The 19,559-nt window shown below is 49.2% G+C and overlaps 1 long non-coding RNA gene across 1 annotated transcript in view; it reads right to left on the reverse strand.

Annotated features, from left to right (window-relative positions):
- Nucleotides 1–12,842: 12,842 nt before the first annotated feature.
- The window catches only part of LOC128892372 (uncharacterized), a 55,938-nt gene continuing 49,221 nt past the window's right edge, over nucleotides 12,843–19,559 (reverse strand). Inside the window, exon 3 of the long non-coding RNA XR_008461075.1 lies at nucleotides 12,843–13,473. This is a non-coding gene — a long non-coding RNA (uncharacterized LOC128892372). The remainder of the gene's footprint in view (nucleotides 13,474–19,559) is intronic.

Genomic DNA, 19,559 nt, shown 5'->3' on the forward strand with positions numbered 1-19,559 from the left:
GGATTCTTCGTTGATAAACAAATCGGTGGATTTTGTATGCTCGTTTCGGCTCAGAAATTGCTCGCTTATTAATTTTGCTGGTAAAGGCGTACAGGCGTTCGATTAATGCTATTCTTAGAAGTAAACGTGTACGTTCGCAGTTTATATTCGGTGTAAGTGGCGTCTCGGCTCATTTAATTTTTTCTTGTTTGGTCGGAATGTCGCTGAGTGACGAGGCACGCGAGCTTATGTATGCATTCGCTACTGTGTGTACATTAAGGAAGATTGCGCTTTAAGTGTAAGATGCACGTTTCCTAGTAAATTTGTACAGTCTGTCACGCGAATCTACGTACACACGCTCGTGTAATACAGCACGAACAACTAAAGCAAGCTAAGTAAAAACGTGCGATGCTGTAAGACTGCGCAAAAGAATTCTATTCGCAGAAGAGCCAAGAAAATGGTAACAGAAAGGATAGAATTTTTTTTAAATGCTCGTAGACTTTCGCGCCCGACTGTACGCGTACCAGAGGTTTCATCAATAAAAGTGTCCACTAAAATAACGAATATTCCCTATGTAGTAAATGTACTCGCTGGCACACTTTATCGTCCCATCAATGAATATGCTATTTCATGCATATCTGTCTTCTCTTTTATCGTTCATTTGAAATTTATACGAAACCCAAAGGAAAAGTTTTTCAGTGTTGTCAACGAATCGTGTCAAGCGATGTACAGGGAGTTTATCGTTACGGTATCCACGTTTCTTGAAGTGTAATTTCTCGATATGCGTCAAAGCAAGGCCAATGCTGACGGCTAACGCCATCCTTAGCGCTCAGGAGAGGAAGAACATGGAAACCGTAACGAGTCGATCGAGTACTCGACGCATACATGTTACGTGACACAAGATACCATTACGGCAAACTACGCCTCGCATTCCCAGGTTAACAAACATCGTAGCGAACGGAAAAGCTTCGAAAGGCGTATACTCATCCTCCGCAGCTTCTGTTACACCGTCATCCTCGCCGAGCGTTCTCCAAACAGAAGTCCACCGATAAAATCGCGAGAACTCGAACGGCTTCGTTCGAACGAAGATACGGGCAATTATCGCGCGCGTAAGAAGTATAAACGCGACCGTAATCGTCGTAAGACGTCGCCGAAGCGACGATTCGACCAGTAGTCGTTGAATTGCAGCGCAATTGGGGACAGCTGAATAAATTCCGCGACGATGCAGCCGGTCGCACGCCCACTCGAGTCGATGCGCCGAGTGGTCGATTATCTTTTAGTAGCCGATAACAACGTGTATCGACATGAGAACGAGAATGTAACGGGTGACCCACGGCAGCCGTGTGACGCCAACACCGTGCGCAATAATGGCTCACGTGGCTCTCGCGATGTCCCTCAAGGTCTCGCAACTGCTGCGACTTTCGACCATTCAAAGTTTACGCTTATCGACTCGATTTCGTTCGGTTAAATTTAGTGGATAATTGGGAGGGAATTCCCCGGAAGCGGGAGCTCTCTCGTTAGATCAAAAAAAGAAGGTTAGATTAAGAAAGAATTGTAAGAAGATGTAAATGGAAGAGGTGGCCGTGCAACCCCTTGGGAACCATTACAATAAATACGGTATTTTTCTTTTCTCGAAATTAACACGTATCTTTGACGCTTGAAACGACCCATTATCATCCCTTCATCGCGTGCCCCACGCCCTCGTCGAGTGATTTAAATACTTTCAGAATTGGAACTCCGAGAGAATGCCATTTCCGCGACCGGAAGCTCGAGTTCTTAATAAGAACGACTTCCGGTTTCTTTAGATAAATCGGCTACCTAGAGACCCTTCACTCGTTTCCCTGTTTCGCGCGTGTTTATTTGTCGCCATCGAGGGTTTCGCGAGGGCTGCCGCGATTTATGACGCCACTCTGAAAGACATACTCGTTCGACCCCCGTAATGGCCTCCTGGTTGTAATATTTCTTTGGCGAAACTAGGGGTAGCGTTACAAAAGGTTGCTCGGAGCAAGGTGCTTCGTACTTCCACCTAATCGCGAACGTTTCCTTATTATTCGATTAACCCTTTCGCCCATAGTTTCAGACTGATTTTCGGCATACTTGATAATTAGTGTAGGAGTCTAAGACTCGGATCCTCAATCGATCGCTTTACCTACGCGACAATCGCGTACCCTACGTTTCGTGTTCTCATTTGACTCGTTATTGTTGGCTATGGGAAGCAAGGGCACTACACTAGTTTCTATTATACGTATATACGATAACAGTCGATCGTTCTTCGTTACGCAATCGTCCTAGAGCAGAGAGCGTTGCGCGAAACCACGCACGATAAATTTTCATTCGCTCGACCAACCATGCGCGAATAAATTTTCATTCGGTCGGTAAATGAGCGGGCGATAAATGTTCCTTAATTACCGCTCTAATAAATTTCCCGTAAACAAAAGTACTCTTTGATCCGGTGCAACATTTTTGAAACACTTCGAAAGACCACTCGAACCGTAGCCGTAAAAATTGTCCGCCGATTCGCAACTTTAACGAAGCGTAGCACAGAAAATTGGAGCGAACAGCCGAGATTCCTCCTCGTGAGAAAAGTCGTCCCTTCCTCCGTTTTGTCTTTAAACCCGTTGCAGGATGATTCGCAGCCGTGAGTGACATGTGTCACGAGGTGCGTCGAACCCTTATTTGGAGACGCGTCAAAAGTTAGCCCACTCCGAATCACGCTCGCACACGTAGGAACGGAGTGGTGGAATAGTGGCCCCTATCCATTGTAGTCTTTTAATACGAAGCGTGCACGGACTGAATTCTTTCTCTTCTTCGACGTACGAAAGCGGGAACGGAGAGGATTCCAGGACACAATGCGACGTAATTGGAAGTCACCGAATGCTGAGAATTGGCCGTTTCCCATGATTCGTGAATTTATAGGGTAAACGTTATCGAGCGACGGCCCAGTTGCGACTCTTGTCAGCGAAGAACCTTCTTTCGTCGTTGAAATTGCTGACTAGTTTGGCCACCAGCTAGGTTGTCTTTTCTTAAGGTGACGTGACAGTTCTTTAGATTATCAACCCCTAATTGGTATCGCTTCGATAAGAACGGATAGAGTTTGTCCGACTCGATCAAAATTCCAACTAGAATTGCGTGCGTTCTAAAGCGTTAAATCGACATGCTCGATAGTCGTAGCGTTAACGAACCTATCGAGAAGAACGCAAACGATGCCGGCCGCCCTTTCGCGCGCCCTTCGTGTGCGGCGAGCGCGCGTCCGCCTGGTCAAGCCTCCTCTTCTTGGCTCGTTTCTTCTTCGTTCGCGTTCTTTTCTTTCTTCCCCCCGTTTCGTTCCCGTTCTTCCGTCCCTCTTCGTCTTCGCCAGGAACCTCGAGGAGATTTATTAACACGCGTCGCGCCTCGCGGGGATACACGCGTTGCGAATTACGGGCGCATCCCGCGCGAGAACCCATCACCCAGCGCCTGTTTTGCACACAATGCGACTTATGAAAAATATCTGTATTAAATAACCGCGTTTTCGACGTGGCCGTCTCATTGTTCGCCGCGGTCGGCGTTAAATCACCCGACGACGACGAGTTTTCGCGACCCTGGCCAAAGAGAACCATCCGTGTCTCCGAATTCGTACAAAAAAAAGAGCAGCAACGCTGAACAATTAAACACTTCGGTAAACGCGACACCGAAGTACTTTTGTAACAGTACTTCATTATAAATTTCGATGTACCGTTACAAATTGATCCGCGCGTGGTAAAACTGACAACTGATTTGGAGGATGGAAAACTAGTGCCTTTTATGGATTTCGGAAACTGGACTTTGGGCTATGACCGTATAAGAAAGAAAGGAGAGTTTGGAAGCTAAAGGGTCATTAATAAGTAATAGTGAAAGTTGGTGATTTGGTTAAAACAAATATCTGGAACGATCCAGGAACGAACGAGGGAGAATATTTACTACGAGTGTATAACAGTTGGATTCCTCGTTCCATGCGTCGACGGCGTTTCCTAAATAGACAATCAACCTCCCTGCCCCCCAAAGAGAGGTCCCCCTCGCTGCGGCAGGGATATTGTCGCGCAATTACAAATTCCCACAGTGAACCGCGCAGGGTTCTCCCCTCTGGCGGCTCCCTCGATCCTCTTCCGATGTTCGACGAACGGATGTTCTCTCTGTCCCCGAGGTGGTTGATTCTTTTCAAGGCGGACGACGCCGCGACGCGCGACGTACCGATGAAGAGGGTCGATCGCTGCGAGTTCGCGAAGACTGTAAACAGCGTTAAGCGTACCGCGACCCCGTCATACATTCGCGATGATCCATGGACCTTGTTTCTGGAAGTTCGCGAATAAACTACAAGATTCTTTCATCTTCGTGGCGTGTAGTTACAAAACGACGATCGCAAAGATACGAACGAATCTTTGTAAGCGGAGGATATCGTAGGTTCGAACCATGTGACAACATAAACGCGACGAGCGACGTGGGAAACGCGTCGGTTGTGTATTTAGCGCGGTGAAACCTCCGACTGCGGACACCGTTAACGATAAACTTTGTTTTGTTGGCGAACGCCAGCGGTTCCGTTAGCTTCTTTCGTGACAGGTTTGTTTCTTTTTTTTTCTCCGTCTTATCGGTAAATAATGGACAGGGAGACCGTTCGACGCGAGAGACGTGTCTTTTGTACGACGAAATTGCACCGGTCGAAAATAATTAGACGATCGCTCACTCCGAGACGACTTTATCGGCGACGCGCATCGCGATTTAAAGTCTGCGATCTACAGGGTGTTCTGCTTCGATCCGTTCGCGGAAATATCGTTTCATTTTCAACGGGACAGAAAGTCCGTCGCAATGTTCACGATGTTTACATTTGGTTGCAACTGGAACCGTGGAGACATCCTTAGGATGAACGACGGGGGGAACAATGGCAACGACTTCCTCGACGTCGATAAAACTCCTTCGGTTCAGCGGCCGAACCGCTTTAATTAAGCGCATTCGTTTTAATTCGACTTGAAAGCGGCTGTTTAATTTGATTTTTCTGCGTCACGGCATTGTTCTATCGGGCTGCGCGCAATCGTCCCTCGTAATTCGCTTGACCTTCGTTTATTCGATTAATTCAGCGGAGTCGATTATCATCCCCGCGACAAAAAGAGAAGGAACGAGTCGGAGGTTCGGGTGCTCGCAAATATTAGCAAGCGTAACGGTAGGTTCGCAGGCGAATGCTCGTAAATTCCAGAATTAATGGGTGAAAGTGGAGCACCGCGAAAAAGTAGAATGAAGTAGAACCGTTTAGGAAAAAAATTCGCGGGGAGTGTAAATTCTCGTTGAAACAGGATGTTGCAACCCGGAGGAAAGGTATGCGCGTGGTAATCGTGAAAAAATTCACAGAATCCGTGGAATCTGCGTGGATTTCATCGACGTCGAATTGGGCCTGGTTTGAAGAAGCTGAACGATAACGAACGATAAAAGGAAGAGAGACGAAGAGGTGGGCGAGAAGAAAAAGGTGAAAGGAACGTCGCTGGAAGGACGGGGAAAAGGCGAGAGAAATAGTCAGAGAAAATTAGGAGGAAAGGGAGGAAGGGTGAGCGTGTAAAAGGAAGAAAAACGGCGGGAGAAGCTAGACACGGAGAAATCACGCTCTCTCCCATTTTAACGCGTGGTTCTTATGAATCGAGGGGAGGGCGTAACCCAGATTACTGCTCACTGAACTATAATATTGCGCGAACAGATCGGCCTGGCTATGTAACGGGTGATCCCCGCGAATCGTCTCGATCTTCGTCATTCATCCAAGGGTTGTTTCAACCCCTACGATTTTACCTCAAACATCCTGGGACCGGAATGTCACGTTTACATTTTTCCCGAACAATTCGCTGCAGGCCAGGATCATGATAATCACTTTTTACCCGAATATCCGACCACGAGTCTCGCACGTGGTACGAATGAAACAAGTTCACGCGAACGAACTGCGTAACCTTCTCTAAAAAAGAATAGATTAAGAACAGAATCCACGGTAGCTCGCGATCGACATCTTAGCCAATGATCGCGAGACGAGCGTCAGTGTCGCGCTGACGAGGAACGAGTTCAGGGGAATCCGGGGACACGAATTCCTCCAGGGTCACCCGGTAGATATTCCCGAAGGAATGAAACGAGACGGAGTGACCCCTCTCATTTGCTCCCCCTCAGCCTCCCACCTCCCTCTGTTGCACGGTCCGTCTTCGTCTGGCGTGCACGGGTTCCGTGGCTGCCACTCCGACGTTCAGGTAGTGTCAGAATTCTGGTGCGATACGAAGGGGTGGGAACCCTTGGCGGTCCGAATTCCCAACCCCGACGCGACCTTGCGCTCTCACATGCCTGCACACAGCGTGGATATATATCCCGCTTCTGTCTCTTACGTCCTGGTTTGCGCGCGTGCGCATCCGTGTGTCGCGGGGCACGTATGCACCGCTAAGTATGCACCGCCGCTACGTCGAGCATTCCACCGTGCACTTATGCGCACGTTCGTGCTGGATGGTATAGCAGACTCTGCCCCGTCTGTTCGTCGACTGAAACTCACGAATTCGCGGCGAGACGCGGAGTTTATTACGGGACGGGCTGTTAGATTCCGAGGGAAAGGAATTGACTGACGACACTGTTTTTTAGAGAAACTCTCGAAGGTTTTTCTTTGTACAAATACGTTTGTACAAATACCCACTGCTTCGGCGAATACTGAATTCTGTTTGGTTCTTGGGTATTTTCCGGGCTTTTATATCCGTTTCGTTATTTATTAAAGCGTGTAACCTATACACAATAGTTATTACACTAAAAGTTCTTCTTAAATAATATTTCCACTCTTTTTATCATTACTTTGTACATGACTCCTGCATTGTTTTAATACTGTTTGCAGTACCTCGTAACTCTCATGTCTGTGGGGAGCTACTAGCCACCCTATAGCTCGAGTATCTGCGTACACGCATGCTACAGCCCCTGAGGGCGGCTTTTACTCGTTTGGAGAGTATGACTAAGAAAAGGTACGAAGTACCGGATGCGCGAGGAACTAGGAACCGTCGATTAGGATGTTTGGTTAAGGATAAATTCATATTTGTAATTAGTTGCGTTGGTCACTCAGCAGGCCAACCGGAGGCCCGCGAAGGAAACCAGCGTTGATCTCTGCCGACCACTAGCTCTGCGAGTTTACTCCCGATCGTCTCATCTCGAACGCGGCCGTACGAATAGCCGGGAAACGATTTCTATTCTGAGAGATAAAGTAAAATTCGAAGGAAGTCGAGGTCTAGGAAACAGAAAGCCGAGCGAGCAGCGTCCAAAGATAAACGTTACGAGCGCGGTGGCGTCGAAAGCCGCGAGATTCTCGTGAAAACGGTCCTTCCGCGTGCATCGATTTACGATCGTTCGCACACCTGACCGGCACAGAGCGGCTCTGGTCGAAACGCGGGCATGCACGCGTGTTCCTGTGCGATATAGGTGAGCGTGAGCGAGAACGTACACACCGGTGCAAGTTGGGTCGCGCGGCTGACCCAGATACAACGGAGCGTCGTCATACGGAGCGAAACGCGATTGAAAGAGCCGCTCTAGATTTCACTGGCGTTTATCGTTCCCTCGTGTCATCGACGGACTTCGTATCGGACGAAAAATCGTCACGCGATGCCTCGATCACACACCGCCAGGATCGATTCTTCCTCGTCCTGACGGTGGACGCGCGAGGATGCTAACCTTTCTTTAGAAAATTGTGATACTCCATGGACGAAGGTGTCTGATAATAATTTCAGCTTATGGTTCGCGAATTAGAGGCTAGTCCCATAAATATTCGTAGCCTCTATATCTATCGAAGAAAAATTGATTTGGTAATATCAGAACTATTACTTAATTTAGTCAAACTTCTTCGATAGACACAGAGGCTACGAGTATTGATACAACTGACTGTAACCACTAATTCGCGAACCTAATTGAAGGGCTCGGTGTACACGATGCAATAGTTCCTATAAAGCTGCCGAATGTAACTATTTACGCTAGCAGCACGTGAGATTTACATCAGACAAACATTGGTACCGATCCATCGCGATACGTGGATCGGGAACCGATGATGTAAATGTCGCGTACACGATATTTATTAACGCAGTCATTTCGCGCCATTGAATGTAAATTTCTAATCATCGATTACTATTGCATCGCTATTTTTGGCCCGAGTCGAGGACACTCTCGAGACCTTCTGTGCAGACTTGCGACAGAAAATCGTCGTTACGTAAACTCTCGGACGGCCATTTTGCTCTGTTATTTTTGGTACAAGCTCCTTTTTCGCGGGATGAAACCTCGGCTGTTGGACTCTGTCGAAACAATGGAACTTTTCTCGAAGATATCGCGAATTCCAACGTCCACGATTCTCGTCTAACGAAACAGGGTTAGTACATCAAGGGTTAATCGGTGCGTTCTCCGCGGCCGATCAAACGGAATCACCTCTAAATCTCATCCAGCGTTTCGACGGACAGCTTTCCACGTTTCCCGTAAAAATTGTCCCTGTCACCAGACGCGGGGACACGTCGGACAGCTATGGTCGATTAGAAAAACAGCGTATCCGCGAATGGTAGAGAAAGAGGGATAGGTGGAGCCGCGGAACGAGGTCGAAGTCGAGCGAAAGACAAGATTGATTACCAACAGGAACGTATGGAGGGTCGGGGACGACGCAGAGACAAAACAGATCGAAACACCATCCACGGTTGGGGCGGGTTTCTATTCGAGCACCCTCTGCCACGCTCGAGTGCCTTACTAATTCGATTAAACGTCCGTCCCGACCTTCCATACCTCCGACACGTGACGGTCTAATTAGCGTGCGATTATTTCTGCGACACAGACGCATTCCCCGCTGCCAGGTTCCATATAATGTTTGTCGGTGCATCGATGGGATTCTCTCGCTCTTCCGCAGCGCGTAGGAATGGTGCGGAGTGTCGCGGTTAAATATTTGTCTTTGGCTGTTTGGTCTGGCCGTGGGGTCTTTTGGTGGATCCGGAGGCAACGAGTGACGGGGAATTTGTTGAACGAGTAGCTAACTCCGTGGATGAAATTAAACGAGCGCCATAGGACGCGTACGTTGGATCGCGATACGAAACGCTGGAAAGTTTTCGCGCTGATGTCTCGGACGCGTCGTATGCAGCGCGCCAAGGCCGATGCATGACACATTGAAGCATTATAGCCACTTTACCAGTTAACCCTTCGTAACCTGGTGTAAAATTCAGGTAACGTTTCGGTAGATAATCGAAGTCGACAACATCGCTTCATCTATTAACCATCTCTCAGGATTCAATTTGTATTTCAGCCTACGATTCTTATCAATCCCCGTCATCCTCATCTCACATTCTAAGGATACCGTAGCTTGTCCAACGGATAATCAGAGTTCGCCTAGCCATTGCTATTACGTTTCCGTTCATTTTTCAATCGCAATTCGATTGGAACCCCTCCAATTTTCCAGTATGTTCCCCATCGAAGAGTCTCGAGCGACTGGTCACGCGATCTCCGGTCTCGACGCGTTTAATGGACCCTCCGTCGACCATTTTTTCCATTTCATCCCTCCGACAGGTTGCTTCCGTCGGTTTCCCGTCACGCTCGGTCGCGTTCGCGTCCCATAATTTCTTAATAATCGGCCGTGTATCGCGCGTAATTAGCCGGACGTGTAAACACACCGTATGCAAATGGGGATAAATGCGAGGCACGGTAATCATCGACGCGTGTTCCAAGAGCGATGGATCACGCTGACGCGTTGTCGGCCAAGCTGTTGCGCAACCATCACGCGTGCTGGGAACAGACCTTCCTCTGTTCCTTCGGACGCTTTTTTCTCGCCGTTGATTCGCGTATCGACGCGAATTCTATCGAGTTTCGTCGCGATGCTCGTTGCTCGGCGTTGCGGCGTTCGTCTGTGGTGGTTTTTCATCCACGCCGACTGGGAGGAGAGATTGCGTAGGATTGCGGAGCAGCCATGAATAAACATGTTTTTGCAAGGATGCGTTCATTTCTAATTTTACAGGGTGTAGTTTGGCGGATACGAGTTGCTATGACTCCGACTGTTCAACGCCAGACGATTTCGTTTTAGGATTCCTAAACTTTGTACTCGAGGCCTTTTTTTCCTGGTGGCTACCAGCAACTCGAGATGCTTTCTTAACGCTCTATCGCCACGAATCGGTCGGTGTCGGAATCCACTGATTCATTTCGAATTCTATATCACGAGTCTCACGCGTTATTATAGGCTAAAAGGTTAAGTACCTTTTCTAGAAGCATCCGTCGCGTTTACGAGTTCGCCACGTACAAATGGCCGCTGAAGTGGCTCGCTCGCGAACACGCCATTTTGTTCTATATTGGTGTACTTATCACGCGAACGCGAGATGATAACTTTTGCGTTAAAATGAAATGGCGACCTTTGAAAACGAGAACAGACGCCTCGAAAGGGTTCGCCTCAGCGGTAGAAGTGGATTTTCCGTTACCATCCATAATTGACGCGTCTCGCGACTTAATTGGCCATCGCGGCGTAATGACATCGTTCGAGGATCGATTGTTCGATGCATGGCGAGAACGCTCTCTCCCTTTCTCCTACTCTGCCGCAACCTGTCTCGACGGGCCACCGATAAATCAACGGGCGCGTCCCCCGCGTCTTTCGCGAGAGAGAACGATTAAGAAATATTCGCAAAAAGCGATCTCGAATAGCCACGGTTAATCGCCGCCGAGTCTCGCGGATACGAAGTCAATTATCGATCGATGCGTTAGATTCTATTAGATACTTTCTTATATTTTATACGGAAGAAATAAATACGGGGGCCACTGAAAAAGAGCAACAACGATAAATGAGAGTCCCTGAGGGCCGCGAAGTCGATAAACGCTCGTCGCAGGAATCGCGATTTTAAGTGGAAAATGAAATTTCAACTCAGCCAGGGGTTCGGCGAAAATGAAATAAAAATGAACGCGGTAAATGAAAGGTTCGCGCGGCGGTAGCCTCCTCGCCGGAATTGTTAATTACAGTGGTCGGTGTAATTACGATTATTTATTGTGCGATCGTAATCTCCGTAATTACTGTCGTTAAGGCTGTCATTAAAATCGAGGTACATGCCATTAACTTCATTTTACGTCGACCGTTCCTTCGATCGCGATCGAGATTCCCTCGGTGGGATAAACCCAAGACTGAGAAATGAAACGGGGGATGTCTGTACGTAACGTGACCAATTTTTTTTCAATCTCCAACGTACGTACAAACATTACGCGAAAGGAAAGGTCGGAACTTGCCTTCGTTCCCTTGGTATTAATTCCCAAAGAAGACTTTGCTTTGGAGCAATTCGAAGCCGGGATCGCGCCACAAAGAAGATAAATGCGACTGATGGGCAAGGAAGTTCGGGGTACGGTCGACGAGCACGGCAAAGAGAAGAAAAAAAAAGAGGAAGAGAGCGTATTCAGAGGCGCGATGGTAAATAGGTTAAACAGCGGGTCGAGAGGGTAGCCAACTTAAATCACCGCCAATTCCATGTAGCCCGATTCGATACGGGCTACGCTTTGAATCCTTGATGGCTGGTGCTTCCTCTTCTGTTCCACCGGTTCTTACCAATATTTCGCCAGTTTGGTCGACGCTCGTTAAACGCCCTTACTTCCCTTAACAAGGAAACGTCAATTTTGATGAAACTACCAGAACTGTGATTCGTTGCTTCAACGTTTCAATTTTCGCGAATAATAGGTTCAATCGCGCCACCAATAAACGCACAATCGAATGCAAAATATATTTCCAGGGATTTTCGCGACCCGAGACACCCGTCTTCGACACATGGACGCTTTCACTTGCGCATCGTTCTCCGCTCACTGATTTATACTTGGCTATTCGGGTTTATGGACCCATCGGTTCTGAAAGGCACAGGCTCGAACAGGTTTACAACCCTTCCGCCATTTCCGTACAGCGTCCTGGTTAACGCCCCCAGAAAACGCGAAGCGAAAGGTCACCCAATCAGTCATAACTCAAGTAAGTCTACCGAAATCGCTCCACCCACGCAAAATACGAGCCGCGAAGTCAGACGGTCGATGTCTCGGTCAAGTACAGCTTCGCTAAGTTACGTCCCGACGACGGTCAATCGAACGGTCAAGCGGTCGCCGATTATCGAATCTTGTTCGCGAGAAGCTGCGAACGGACGAGTCCGACACGTCGTCGAAAATTGCCAAAACTCCGTCGAAGGAAAACGCCAGGTCACGTGGCTCATCTCGATATCGACTCGCGGAAGAATAGGCGACGAAAGAATGGGGAAATCGGGGGCTGGAAGGGAAGAGCGGGGACGGTGAATACCGACGACGAGGAAGAGGATGAAGAGGCTGAGCCCTGCGAGATCTCTCGCTGGCACCGAGCCAGCCACGGTCCGCATCGTCATCGTGTACTTTCGTCGTCCACGCGTAATAAAGATTGCCTCGGTACTTTAAATCGCTGCCACGGCCCTCTTTCGACCGAGTCGTTGATGTACTTCGTACCATCGGGGATCCGCGCTAACGCGAATCGCAATTCGGAAGACTTAACTCTGAATCGATTCGTAAGGAGCACTTTCTAACGAATTTACTGCGACGACGACTCGATTTGAAATCCATTCTATTACGTTCACCCAAAAATTTCATTCGCGGCTTCCTGTCTTGCATGGCAGTGTTTGTATAAATAGACAAAATAGTAATCGAGCAAAATGGATGGTGTACAACATAGTAATGTAACATGAAACACGAAATATAAAATATTGTGCGCGCGTTACTTACTAATAAAACGAAGGAACTTTTAGGACAACCTAATACGACGCGAGGTAAAAGGTAAATCCTTGCAAGCATCCATACAGAGGAAGGATACTTGAGCATACCGCGTAGTCATACCGAAAGGGCTAAGAAGCGCAGTTGGTGTCGTGACGTTGGGTCATCAGTTGTCGGTGATTCGGTCCACGGTTAGGTCCAGATAAGCCTGGGGGAATGTCGTTTATCTCGAGTTTCCAGTTTAGTCTCGGGCTAAATAGCGAACCGGCTGTTGTACGTACAGCGGATATACGTGTGCATTAAATGGGTCGTCCGCGACGCTCGTGTGCGCTCTCGTTCGGTGCTGCGTCGCATGCGCAGATTCGCGTGCGGTGGCCAACAATCTGTTTCACGGACATCCGCATAACCGACTCTCGTTATCGCGAGAAAAGTACTGGTAATGCCGGTGTACACCAGTGGATACGTCGCTCTCGCGTGCTGCGACCCGATGCAACGTTTAGAACCGAGTGCCACCGCGTATTCTCCTCGAGACGCGTTCGAGAGCCACTTCAGAGGAGAAGACGAAGGAATATTCATCTTTGGTTAGCCTGTTGGCCCTTTGCTCTCGACGACGTTTTCAATTCAGCTGGGACGAAATGGCAACTATTGGAAGAACTTCTTAGGAATTACTCTCTAAGAATAAAATGATTTCACGAGCAAAGTAACGTGCAAAGATATTTTATTTTAATATTTCGTGTAACGAAAAAGCCATCTGGTTGCGTTGACGTGATCCCCATTGGTCGCGGTTATCTGAAACACAAAGAGAAAACGAATTATCGATAAAAGTCGCGGATATAACGATAAATTTACACGCATCGAGGTCTCGAGATCCGAAAAGCTCGGGAAAGAGGCGAAGAAAGTAAAAAAGAAAGCTCGTGTGTCCGCGTAAAGGCAGGAGAATAAGGCGTGAAAGAAGGGAGCGCGATACGCAAACGCATTTCCCCAGAGAGTTTTCCTCTGTTTTCGTGTGCACGTCACGCCAGTTCGGGATTATAGTGTACAGAGAGTCGCGTAAGGCTGGCCAGACGAAGGATAGAGGAAGAGAGCGATCCGAGAGAGAATTATACTTGCATGAGCCTGGCCTCCCTCTGGCCCTCCGGCTTGAATGGTAATTAAAGCGTGCGAGACTTTCTTACGACGCTCTTAATTCCCAGGAGTGGCGGGAAACGGACTGGATTCGTCGTCGAATTTGCGACACGGATGAAAACAAATAGATTTCCAACCCGGATTTACGCTCTTCCCGATAGTTACGTTTTACACTAACGCAAACGAGTTTCGTTTATTTAATCTGACTCGAATTCGAGTTGCTTTTTGTTAACTCAACGGTTGGGCTCACTTTTGACACAAAACTCTTCAAACTTCGGCTCTCTCCTATCGCTGAATCTCTTGGACGAACCTCTGCCGTATCTGCAGCCCCAGCGACGATCGTAACAGACCGACATTTGCATAATAAAGGTCCAATTAGTACGGCGAATCGTATGTCAGAAGGAAGGAGGAATAGCGCGACCCTGGACGGTAGGTAGGACCGGTCCTACGGCCGGAAACGTCGAATTTGTTTTTGTTTCCGGCGTGCTGCAAACTCGTACGCGATCAACAGGTGACCAGTTGAATATCGGGTGGAAACGACGTTTCGACGAACCGGAAGGGTACAATAACGCGAAAATACAGCGCCGACATCTAGACGACGCTGACGCGAAGATGGTCATCTATCAACGGAAAAATATACTCGTTAGTCCAAAGATCTCGGTAAAGTCCCGAGTTTAGTAGAACTCGCAGGTGATCCAAGATAATCTGAGTCTTCCAAATCCACCAAGTTCCTATCCAACACGCAATATGTATTTTCAAAGTCAGCAGAGGTTCGCTCCCAAAGTCTGCTCCATTCGAAGGGTAAAGAGCTCGACCAGTACTCGAACTCTCCTCCCGGAAAGGAACCCGCCTCTGATTCCACGGGTTCGCGAATCCCCTCGATAAGAAAAGAAAGAAACTAACGCGACAAGTCGACTCGGGATATCCCGTTATTTCCGCGTCGAAGGGAGAAGCTGGCGCGGGTGTAGCTGCCAATAAATCAACAAGTACGCAGCGCGTAGGTCTTCACAGTCTGTTGCTCTCGCATTGGCGGATCGCGGATACCTCTATCGGCTTCGTCCACGCTCGCACATGCACGATGGCTCGGCGAGCGTGCACGCGCGGACACGTGGACAGAAACGGGCCGAAAGAGAGCTAAAAAGGGAGGCAGGCTCTCTCGCGGCGGTCATGATTTATCTCGTCGACGGCTCGAAGGCTTCGGGGGCCCCTTGGAATTTCTGGTGGCGGGACGATCCACCAGCGGTGAACGGACGTGGTCGGAGATCGAGCTCTCGACGAAGGGAACTCGATCGACCGGAATACGTCGACGGAACGAAACGATTCTTGTTGGTCCTCGTCGGGCCATTTATCGCCCTGACAGATGTTTTCGTAGCGTGGTGAAAACCGTGAGCAATTCGTGGCCCTCCCCTTCGAACACTCGCTGTCGCCTTGCGCGCGACGATCGTTCTCCTCCGGGACGCGACTACTTTGGTTCCTCGATCGTTCTACAGCGACTCCTGGTCAGGAGACATAATGCCCAGGTGATGACATTTACCTGGGGTTCGTCCCCTGGTGTTGTTGGGGGCGTACGCTTCGCCAAGAACATAGAACCTGAGAGCAAACTTCCTTACAATTGCTCGAGACTGGAGGTTGAAGAGGTCTCCAAGTACTTGGAATAGTCTCCAAGTACTTGCCTCGATTAAATGTAAAAATGGAGAGAAGAAAGACAAGTCTTTTCATTCTCTTGTCGCTTGTCTTTCTTGGTCGGTTTATGGTAAGTTCGTTAGAATAAGAACCCTCGCCAGTGGTACTGGTAGAAATAATTAATGTTACCTGGCGCCCGTTCGTCGTTTTACGAACCCATCACCTTCGGGTGAGGTCCGATGCGGCCCTCAGGCATAGGTACTGGCCCTTGGAACATATAAGTAGAATACCGATGACATTTATATAGGTGGATCTAAAACAAGTCGAAAAAGATAGCGATACCTCGGCAATGATTTAATAGAAAACGACCTCGTCTCCTACCATCCGCTACAACTCCCTTCCACTTAGCCAATCCAGTCCAGTTGCGTTCGCAGCCAACGCGTTCGCAGACCTAGTCTAGTCACACGATTACGTAACCTGGTCACAGATCGAACACATTCCAAGCGGCGCAGTCTCTAATTGATTGAAATTCATCGTGGCTCTAATTAGATGCGTCGGACAGAAACAAGTGGCAGGGGAGGGGATCTCTGGAAGCTCGAACCGTGCGAGAAAACAGCCGTGCCGCACGAATGCACGCGAGAACCCAAAGCGTTCGAGTTTTGCGTCCGCGGCGGTTCCCCAGGTTGCGGTTGCCGTACGTGCGAGGCTGGCGATCCTAGGATTCGATAACGATCCCTCTGGCCTCCTCTGGCAGGCCCCTCCCGAGCCGAGCGATCCCTCACGCGTTCGTCGTGCCTCCTCCACGTTCTCGCAGCACACCTATAAAACGCGGACGCCTCTTCGTGTCCTCGTCTCTCCAGCGATCGACTCTCCTCGTCCCTCCGTGTCCGCCACCTTCGCCTCACGGTTGCTGCGAGAGCTAACTACCTACTCGGAGCCACTTGGCGAGGTAAATTTCGACATCTATCAACCGGGAGAAACCACGCTCTCATCCAGGAATCTCGATAAAGTACCGGATCCGTTACCATAGATTTCTCTAGATTGCGGAGACGGGGTAGCCATTGATCGACTTTGCGAGATGAAGAGGTACCCAGGTGCGAGCCATTCCTGCAACGCAACGAGAAGACGAACAGATGCTCGAAGTGTGCGCAATTTAGACAGTGGGCTGGAACTACCTTGTTCCATTCTAACGATGTTCCATTCTATTCTTCGCTAATGACGCCGTTCGATAGAAAAACAAACGGTTCGGGTCAACGCCGCTGCCACGCATCGTAAAAATCGCGAGACATCTTGATTTCGAATAAGGACCTGACCAGGGACCGTTTCACGTTAGAAGAAAGCGACTACTCATCCAATTCACTTATCGCAATTATAATTTGCAAATTACACGGATCAGCGTCGATGCAAAAAAGACGATTGCACAGCATCTGTCTCTGTCTCGCGTTTCCGCTGTCTCCGTCCCCGCGAGCGTCACCTCGACATCCTCGCAGAACCCCTGCTATCAGCTATCCTCGTTCCACCGCGTTCCTTACAGGAACGAGGGTCGTGCCTGTGGAGTTCCACTCCCGTCCAGCCGGTTACCTCCATCGAGAACCAGAGGCTCTTTCATCCTCCTCTCGCAGTAGTTCCGCGTGGGGACTCTTCGTCTCCGCGCCTTCTCCGTCGCTCTTTCCTCCTCGTCTGGTTAACTGGGTTTGCTCTTTTTCCCGCGTCGTTTCTCCTACGTTCCTCGCGACTCTATGAACGCGTCCCTGTTTTTTCTTTACCGTTGTACACGCGCGGTTCGTCGATGTTTTTTGCGGCCCTCGTGTGGCGTTTTTTTTTTTCCTCGTTTCCCTGGATGCTGAGAGGCCGAAGTGACAGGTACCCGTCATCTTTACGTCGGTGTATTCGTTTGGGTTATCAGAATTGGACTGGCCAAAAATGGTCCATTTCGAACGGTGTCATTTTTCTCAACTCGAAGGACGTCGACGCGCCTCGCGATGTTGGTATGCTTCCGTTGCATTTCAGGCGGAGACTGTTGCATTGTCGTTCCCTTACATCGTTCGTGGAACGCGTGCACGCGACGAAATACGCACGCGTGTCTCCACGGGCGACACTTCTGATCCCTGGAGAGACGCCGGGTGCGTGCATGCGTGCGTACCCCGTGTACGTGTCGCGCGTACGTGACGATTCTCGCGTCGGAGCCGTACACCGGGTCAAAAACGTTCTCTCGCAGCCGGGACTCGACGGTTTTATGAATAATAAAAAGCGCGGCGAGTATGTATTTTCGGAGCGCGTGTGTCGAACCTTTCGCCCGTGAAACACACTCCCGAATTGTCGGGATTCTGCGCGTGGTTTCGCCATTTTTCAATAATCGATGCGTTCAACGGACCTCGAACGCGAGATATCGCAGAGTCTAGCGCACGTATACGCTGGCACTCGTAGATATCGCGCCAATAAAAGTTGCGTTGGTAATTGGTAGCTCTGGCACCATTTAGGGGCGAGGTTCGCGCGTTTGGGGTTGCTGCGATTCGAAGCAACTATCCGTACGTTGTTTTTCCTCGCGAGAGAAAGCAAGTCGACCGACGGCGTGGAATTTCGTGGACGAATCCAACGACAGGTTCTAGCCGAGGCACCCTCTTCTTCGACTTTCTTTTTCCGCCACCTGTACGATTCTTCGAGTAGTCGCAAATTATACTTCATACGCGAAGGATCGCTTCGAAATAGATTGCACCTGCTGGTAGCTTGACGCGTTGGACAGACGAACCCGCCGAGGGTTCAAACTCTAAATGTACCGTTTCCAAGCGATTAATCATCTCTTTGCAATGCGAGGACTCGTAGCAAATATTCGTGCTACACACCTCTCCGCTTTCCCTTTGCGTCACCCTCTGATTCATCGTACTTTGACCAAAACAACCCTCCATCGAATCTACTCCCCTTCTCGCGAGAGCACTTTATAACCTCGACGAGATTCGCCGTTTTAGTTTTAGACTTGCTTAAAAACTTCGTCTCTTAAGGCCGTGAAAAAAAGTAAGAACCATTAGGGGGCGTAGTTCGGCGTCCAAGAGTTCGCTTTGTTTCAAAGAAAGACGGATGGTTCACCTGGACGTCGACGACGCCGAGACGCTCGAACGCGGTATTTCGTTGAGGCGAGTCGATGACACCAGATTCGCGACGCATCGATCGATCGAAGTACCGTTTCTACCATCGATAGTTCGCTCGACACGCTCGAAGATTGTGATTTATGGTTGGCGAACTGTTGCTCGGCGTAATGTTGCCCGACACTTTCATGGCTCTGCAATCGCACGCGCTCATCTCTATAATTAAGTGTCCATTACAATACATTCAACGGTACCCCTTTCGAGAAACCCTTTATACACGACCCAACCGAGCCGATAGCTTCATTAAATTCTACGCGGTGACGTCCAGAAAATCGTGTTCTGGCGCGGTTCGCGCGCGAATTTAACATGGCAGTCGACGTGTTCGAGGTTTTCCTCGTCGTATTTTCAGAAAAGATCCGAGATACAAGCGGCGGCGGCGGCGCAGGCAGGATAAATAGCGCGCCGCGCTTTCGAGCACGCGAATATATCGCGCGCGCTCATGCGAATCAGTGAGATAGTGTCATCTCGGACGATTCCAGGATCGTTGCGCGTGAAACGCGAGTCTAGGCGAAGGTTTCCAAAGGGTTTCAGAAGAGTGATCTAGAAAAATAGGCTGTACGAGCGAGTTTATGGAATCGATCCTTGTTCGAAGTATTCTAAATGGCTTCGAACTTTGCTGTTCAAAATGCAGAGTACGTTCCGGTCGTAGCAGAATACAAGAAATGTACGCGTACGTTCCATCGATCTCGGACATTCGTCATGGAAAAAACAATTACCCGTGCCGCGAATCCGCGCGCGGAGAAGGAGACCTCCCTTAATCTCCTTTCATGCGTGACTTTTGGTCGATTGTGCAACAGGTGGTGAACTCGACCTTCGACCCTCGGCTCGTTCTACGCGCCCATTCGAAAGTCGTCGTCTCCTTTTCCGCCTGCTCGAGCCGCGCTGACTCCTCGGAAAGCAAAGTACCCGTTTTCGAAACGAAATATTTCTACGCGAAACCAGAGCTCTTTCATCTCCCTCGTAGCGCGACGCAAGCATTCAATG

Source organism: Hylaeus anthracinus, unplaced genomic scaffold (genome assembly GCF_026225885.1).
Source record: "Hylaeus anthracinus isolate JK02 unplaced genomic scaffold, UHH_iyHylAnth1.0_haploid 12002, whole genome shotgun sequence".
Classification (NCBI taxonomy): domain Eukaryota; kingdom Metazoa; phylum Arthropoda; class Insecta; order Hymenoptera; family Colletidae; genus Hylaeus; species Hylaeus anthracinus.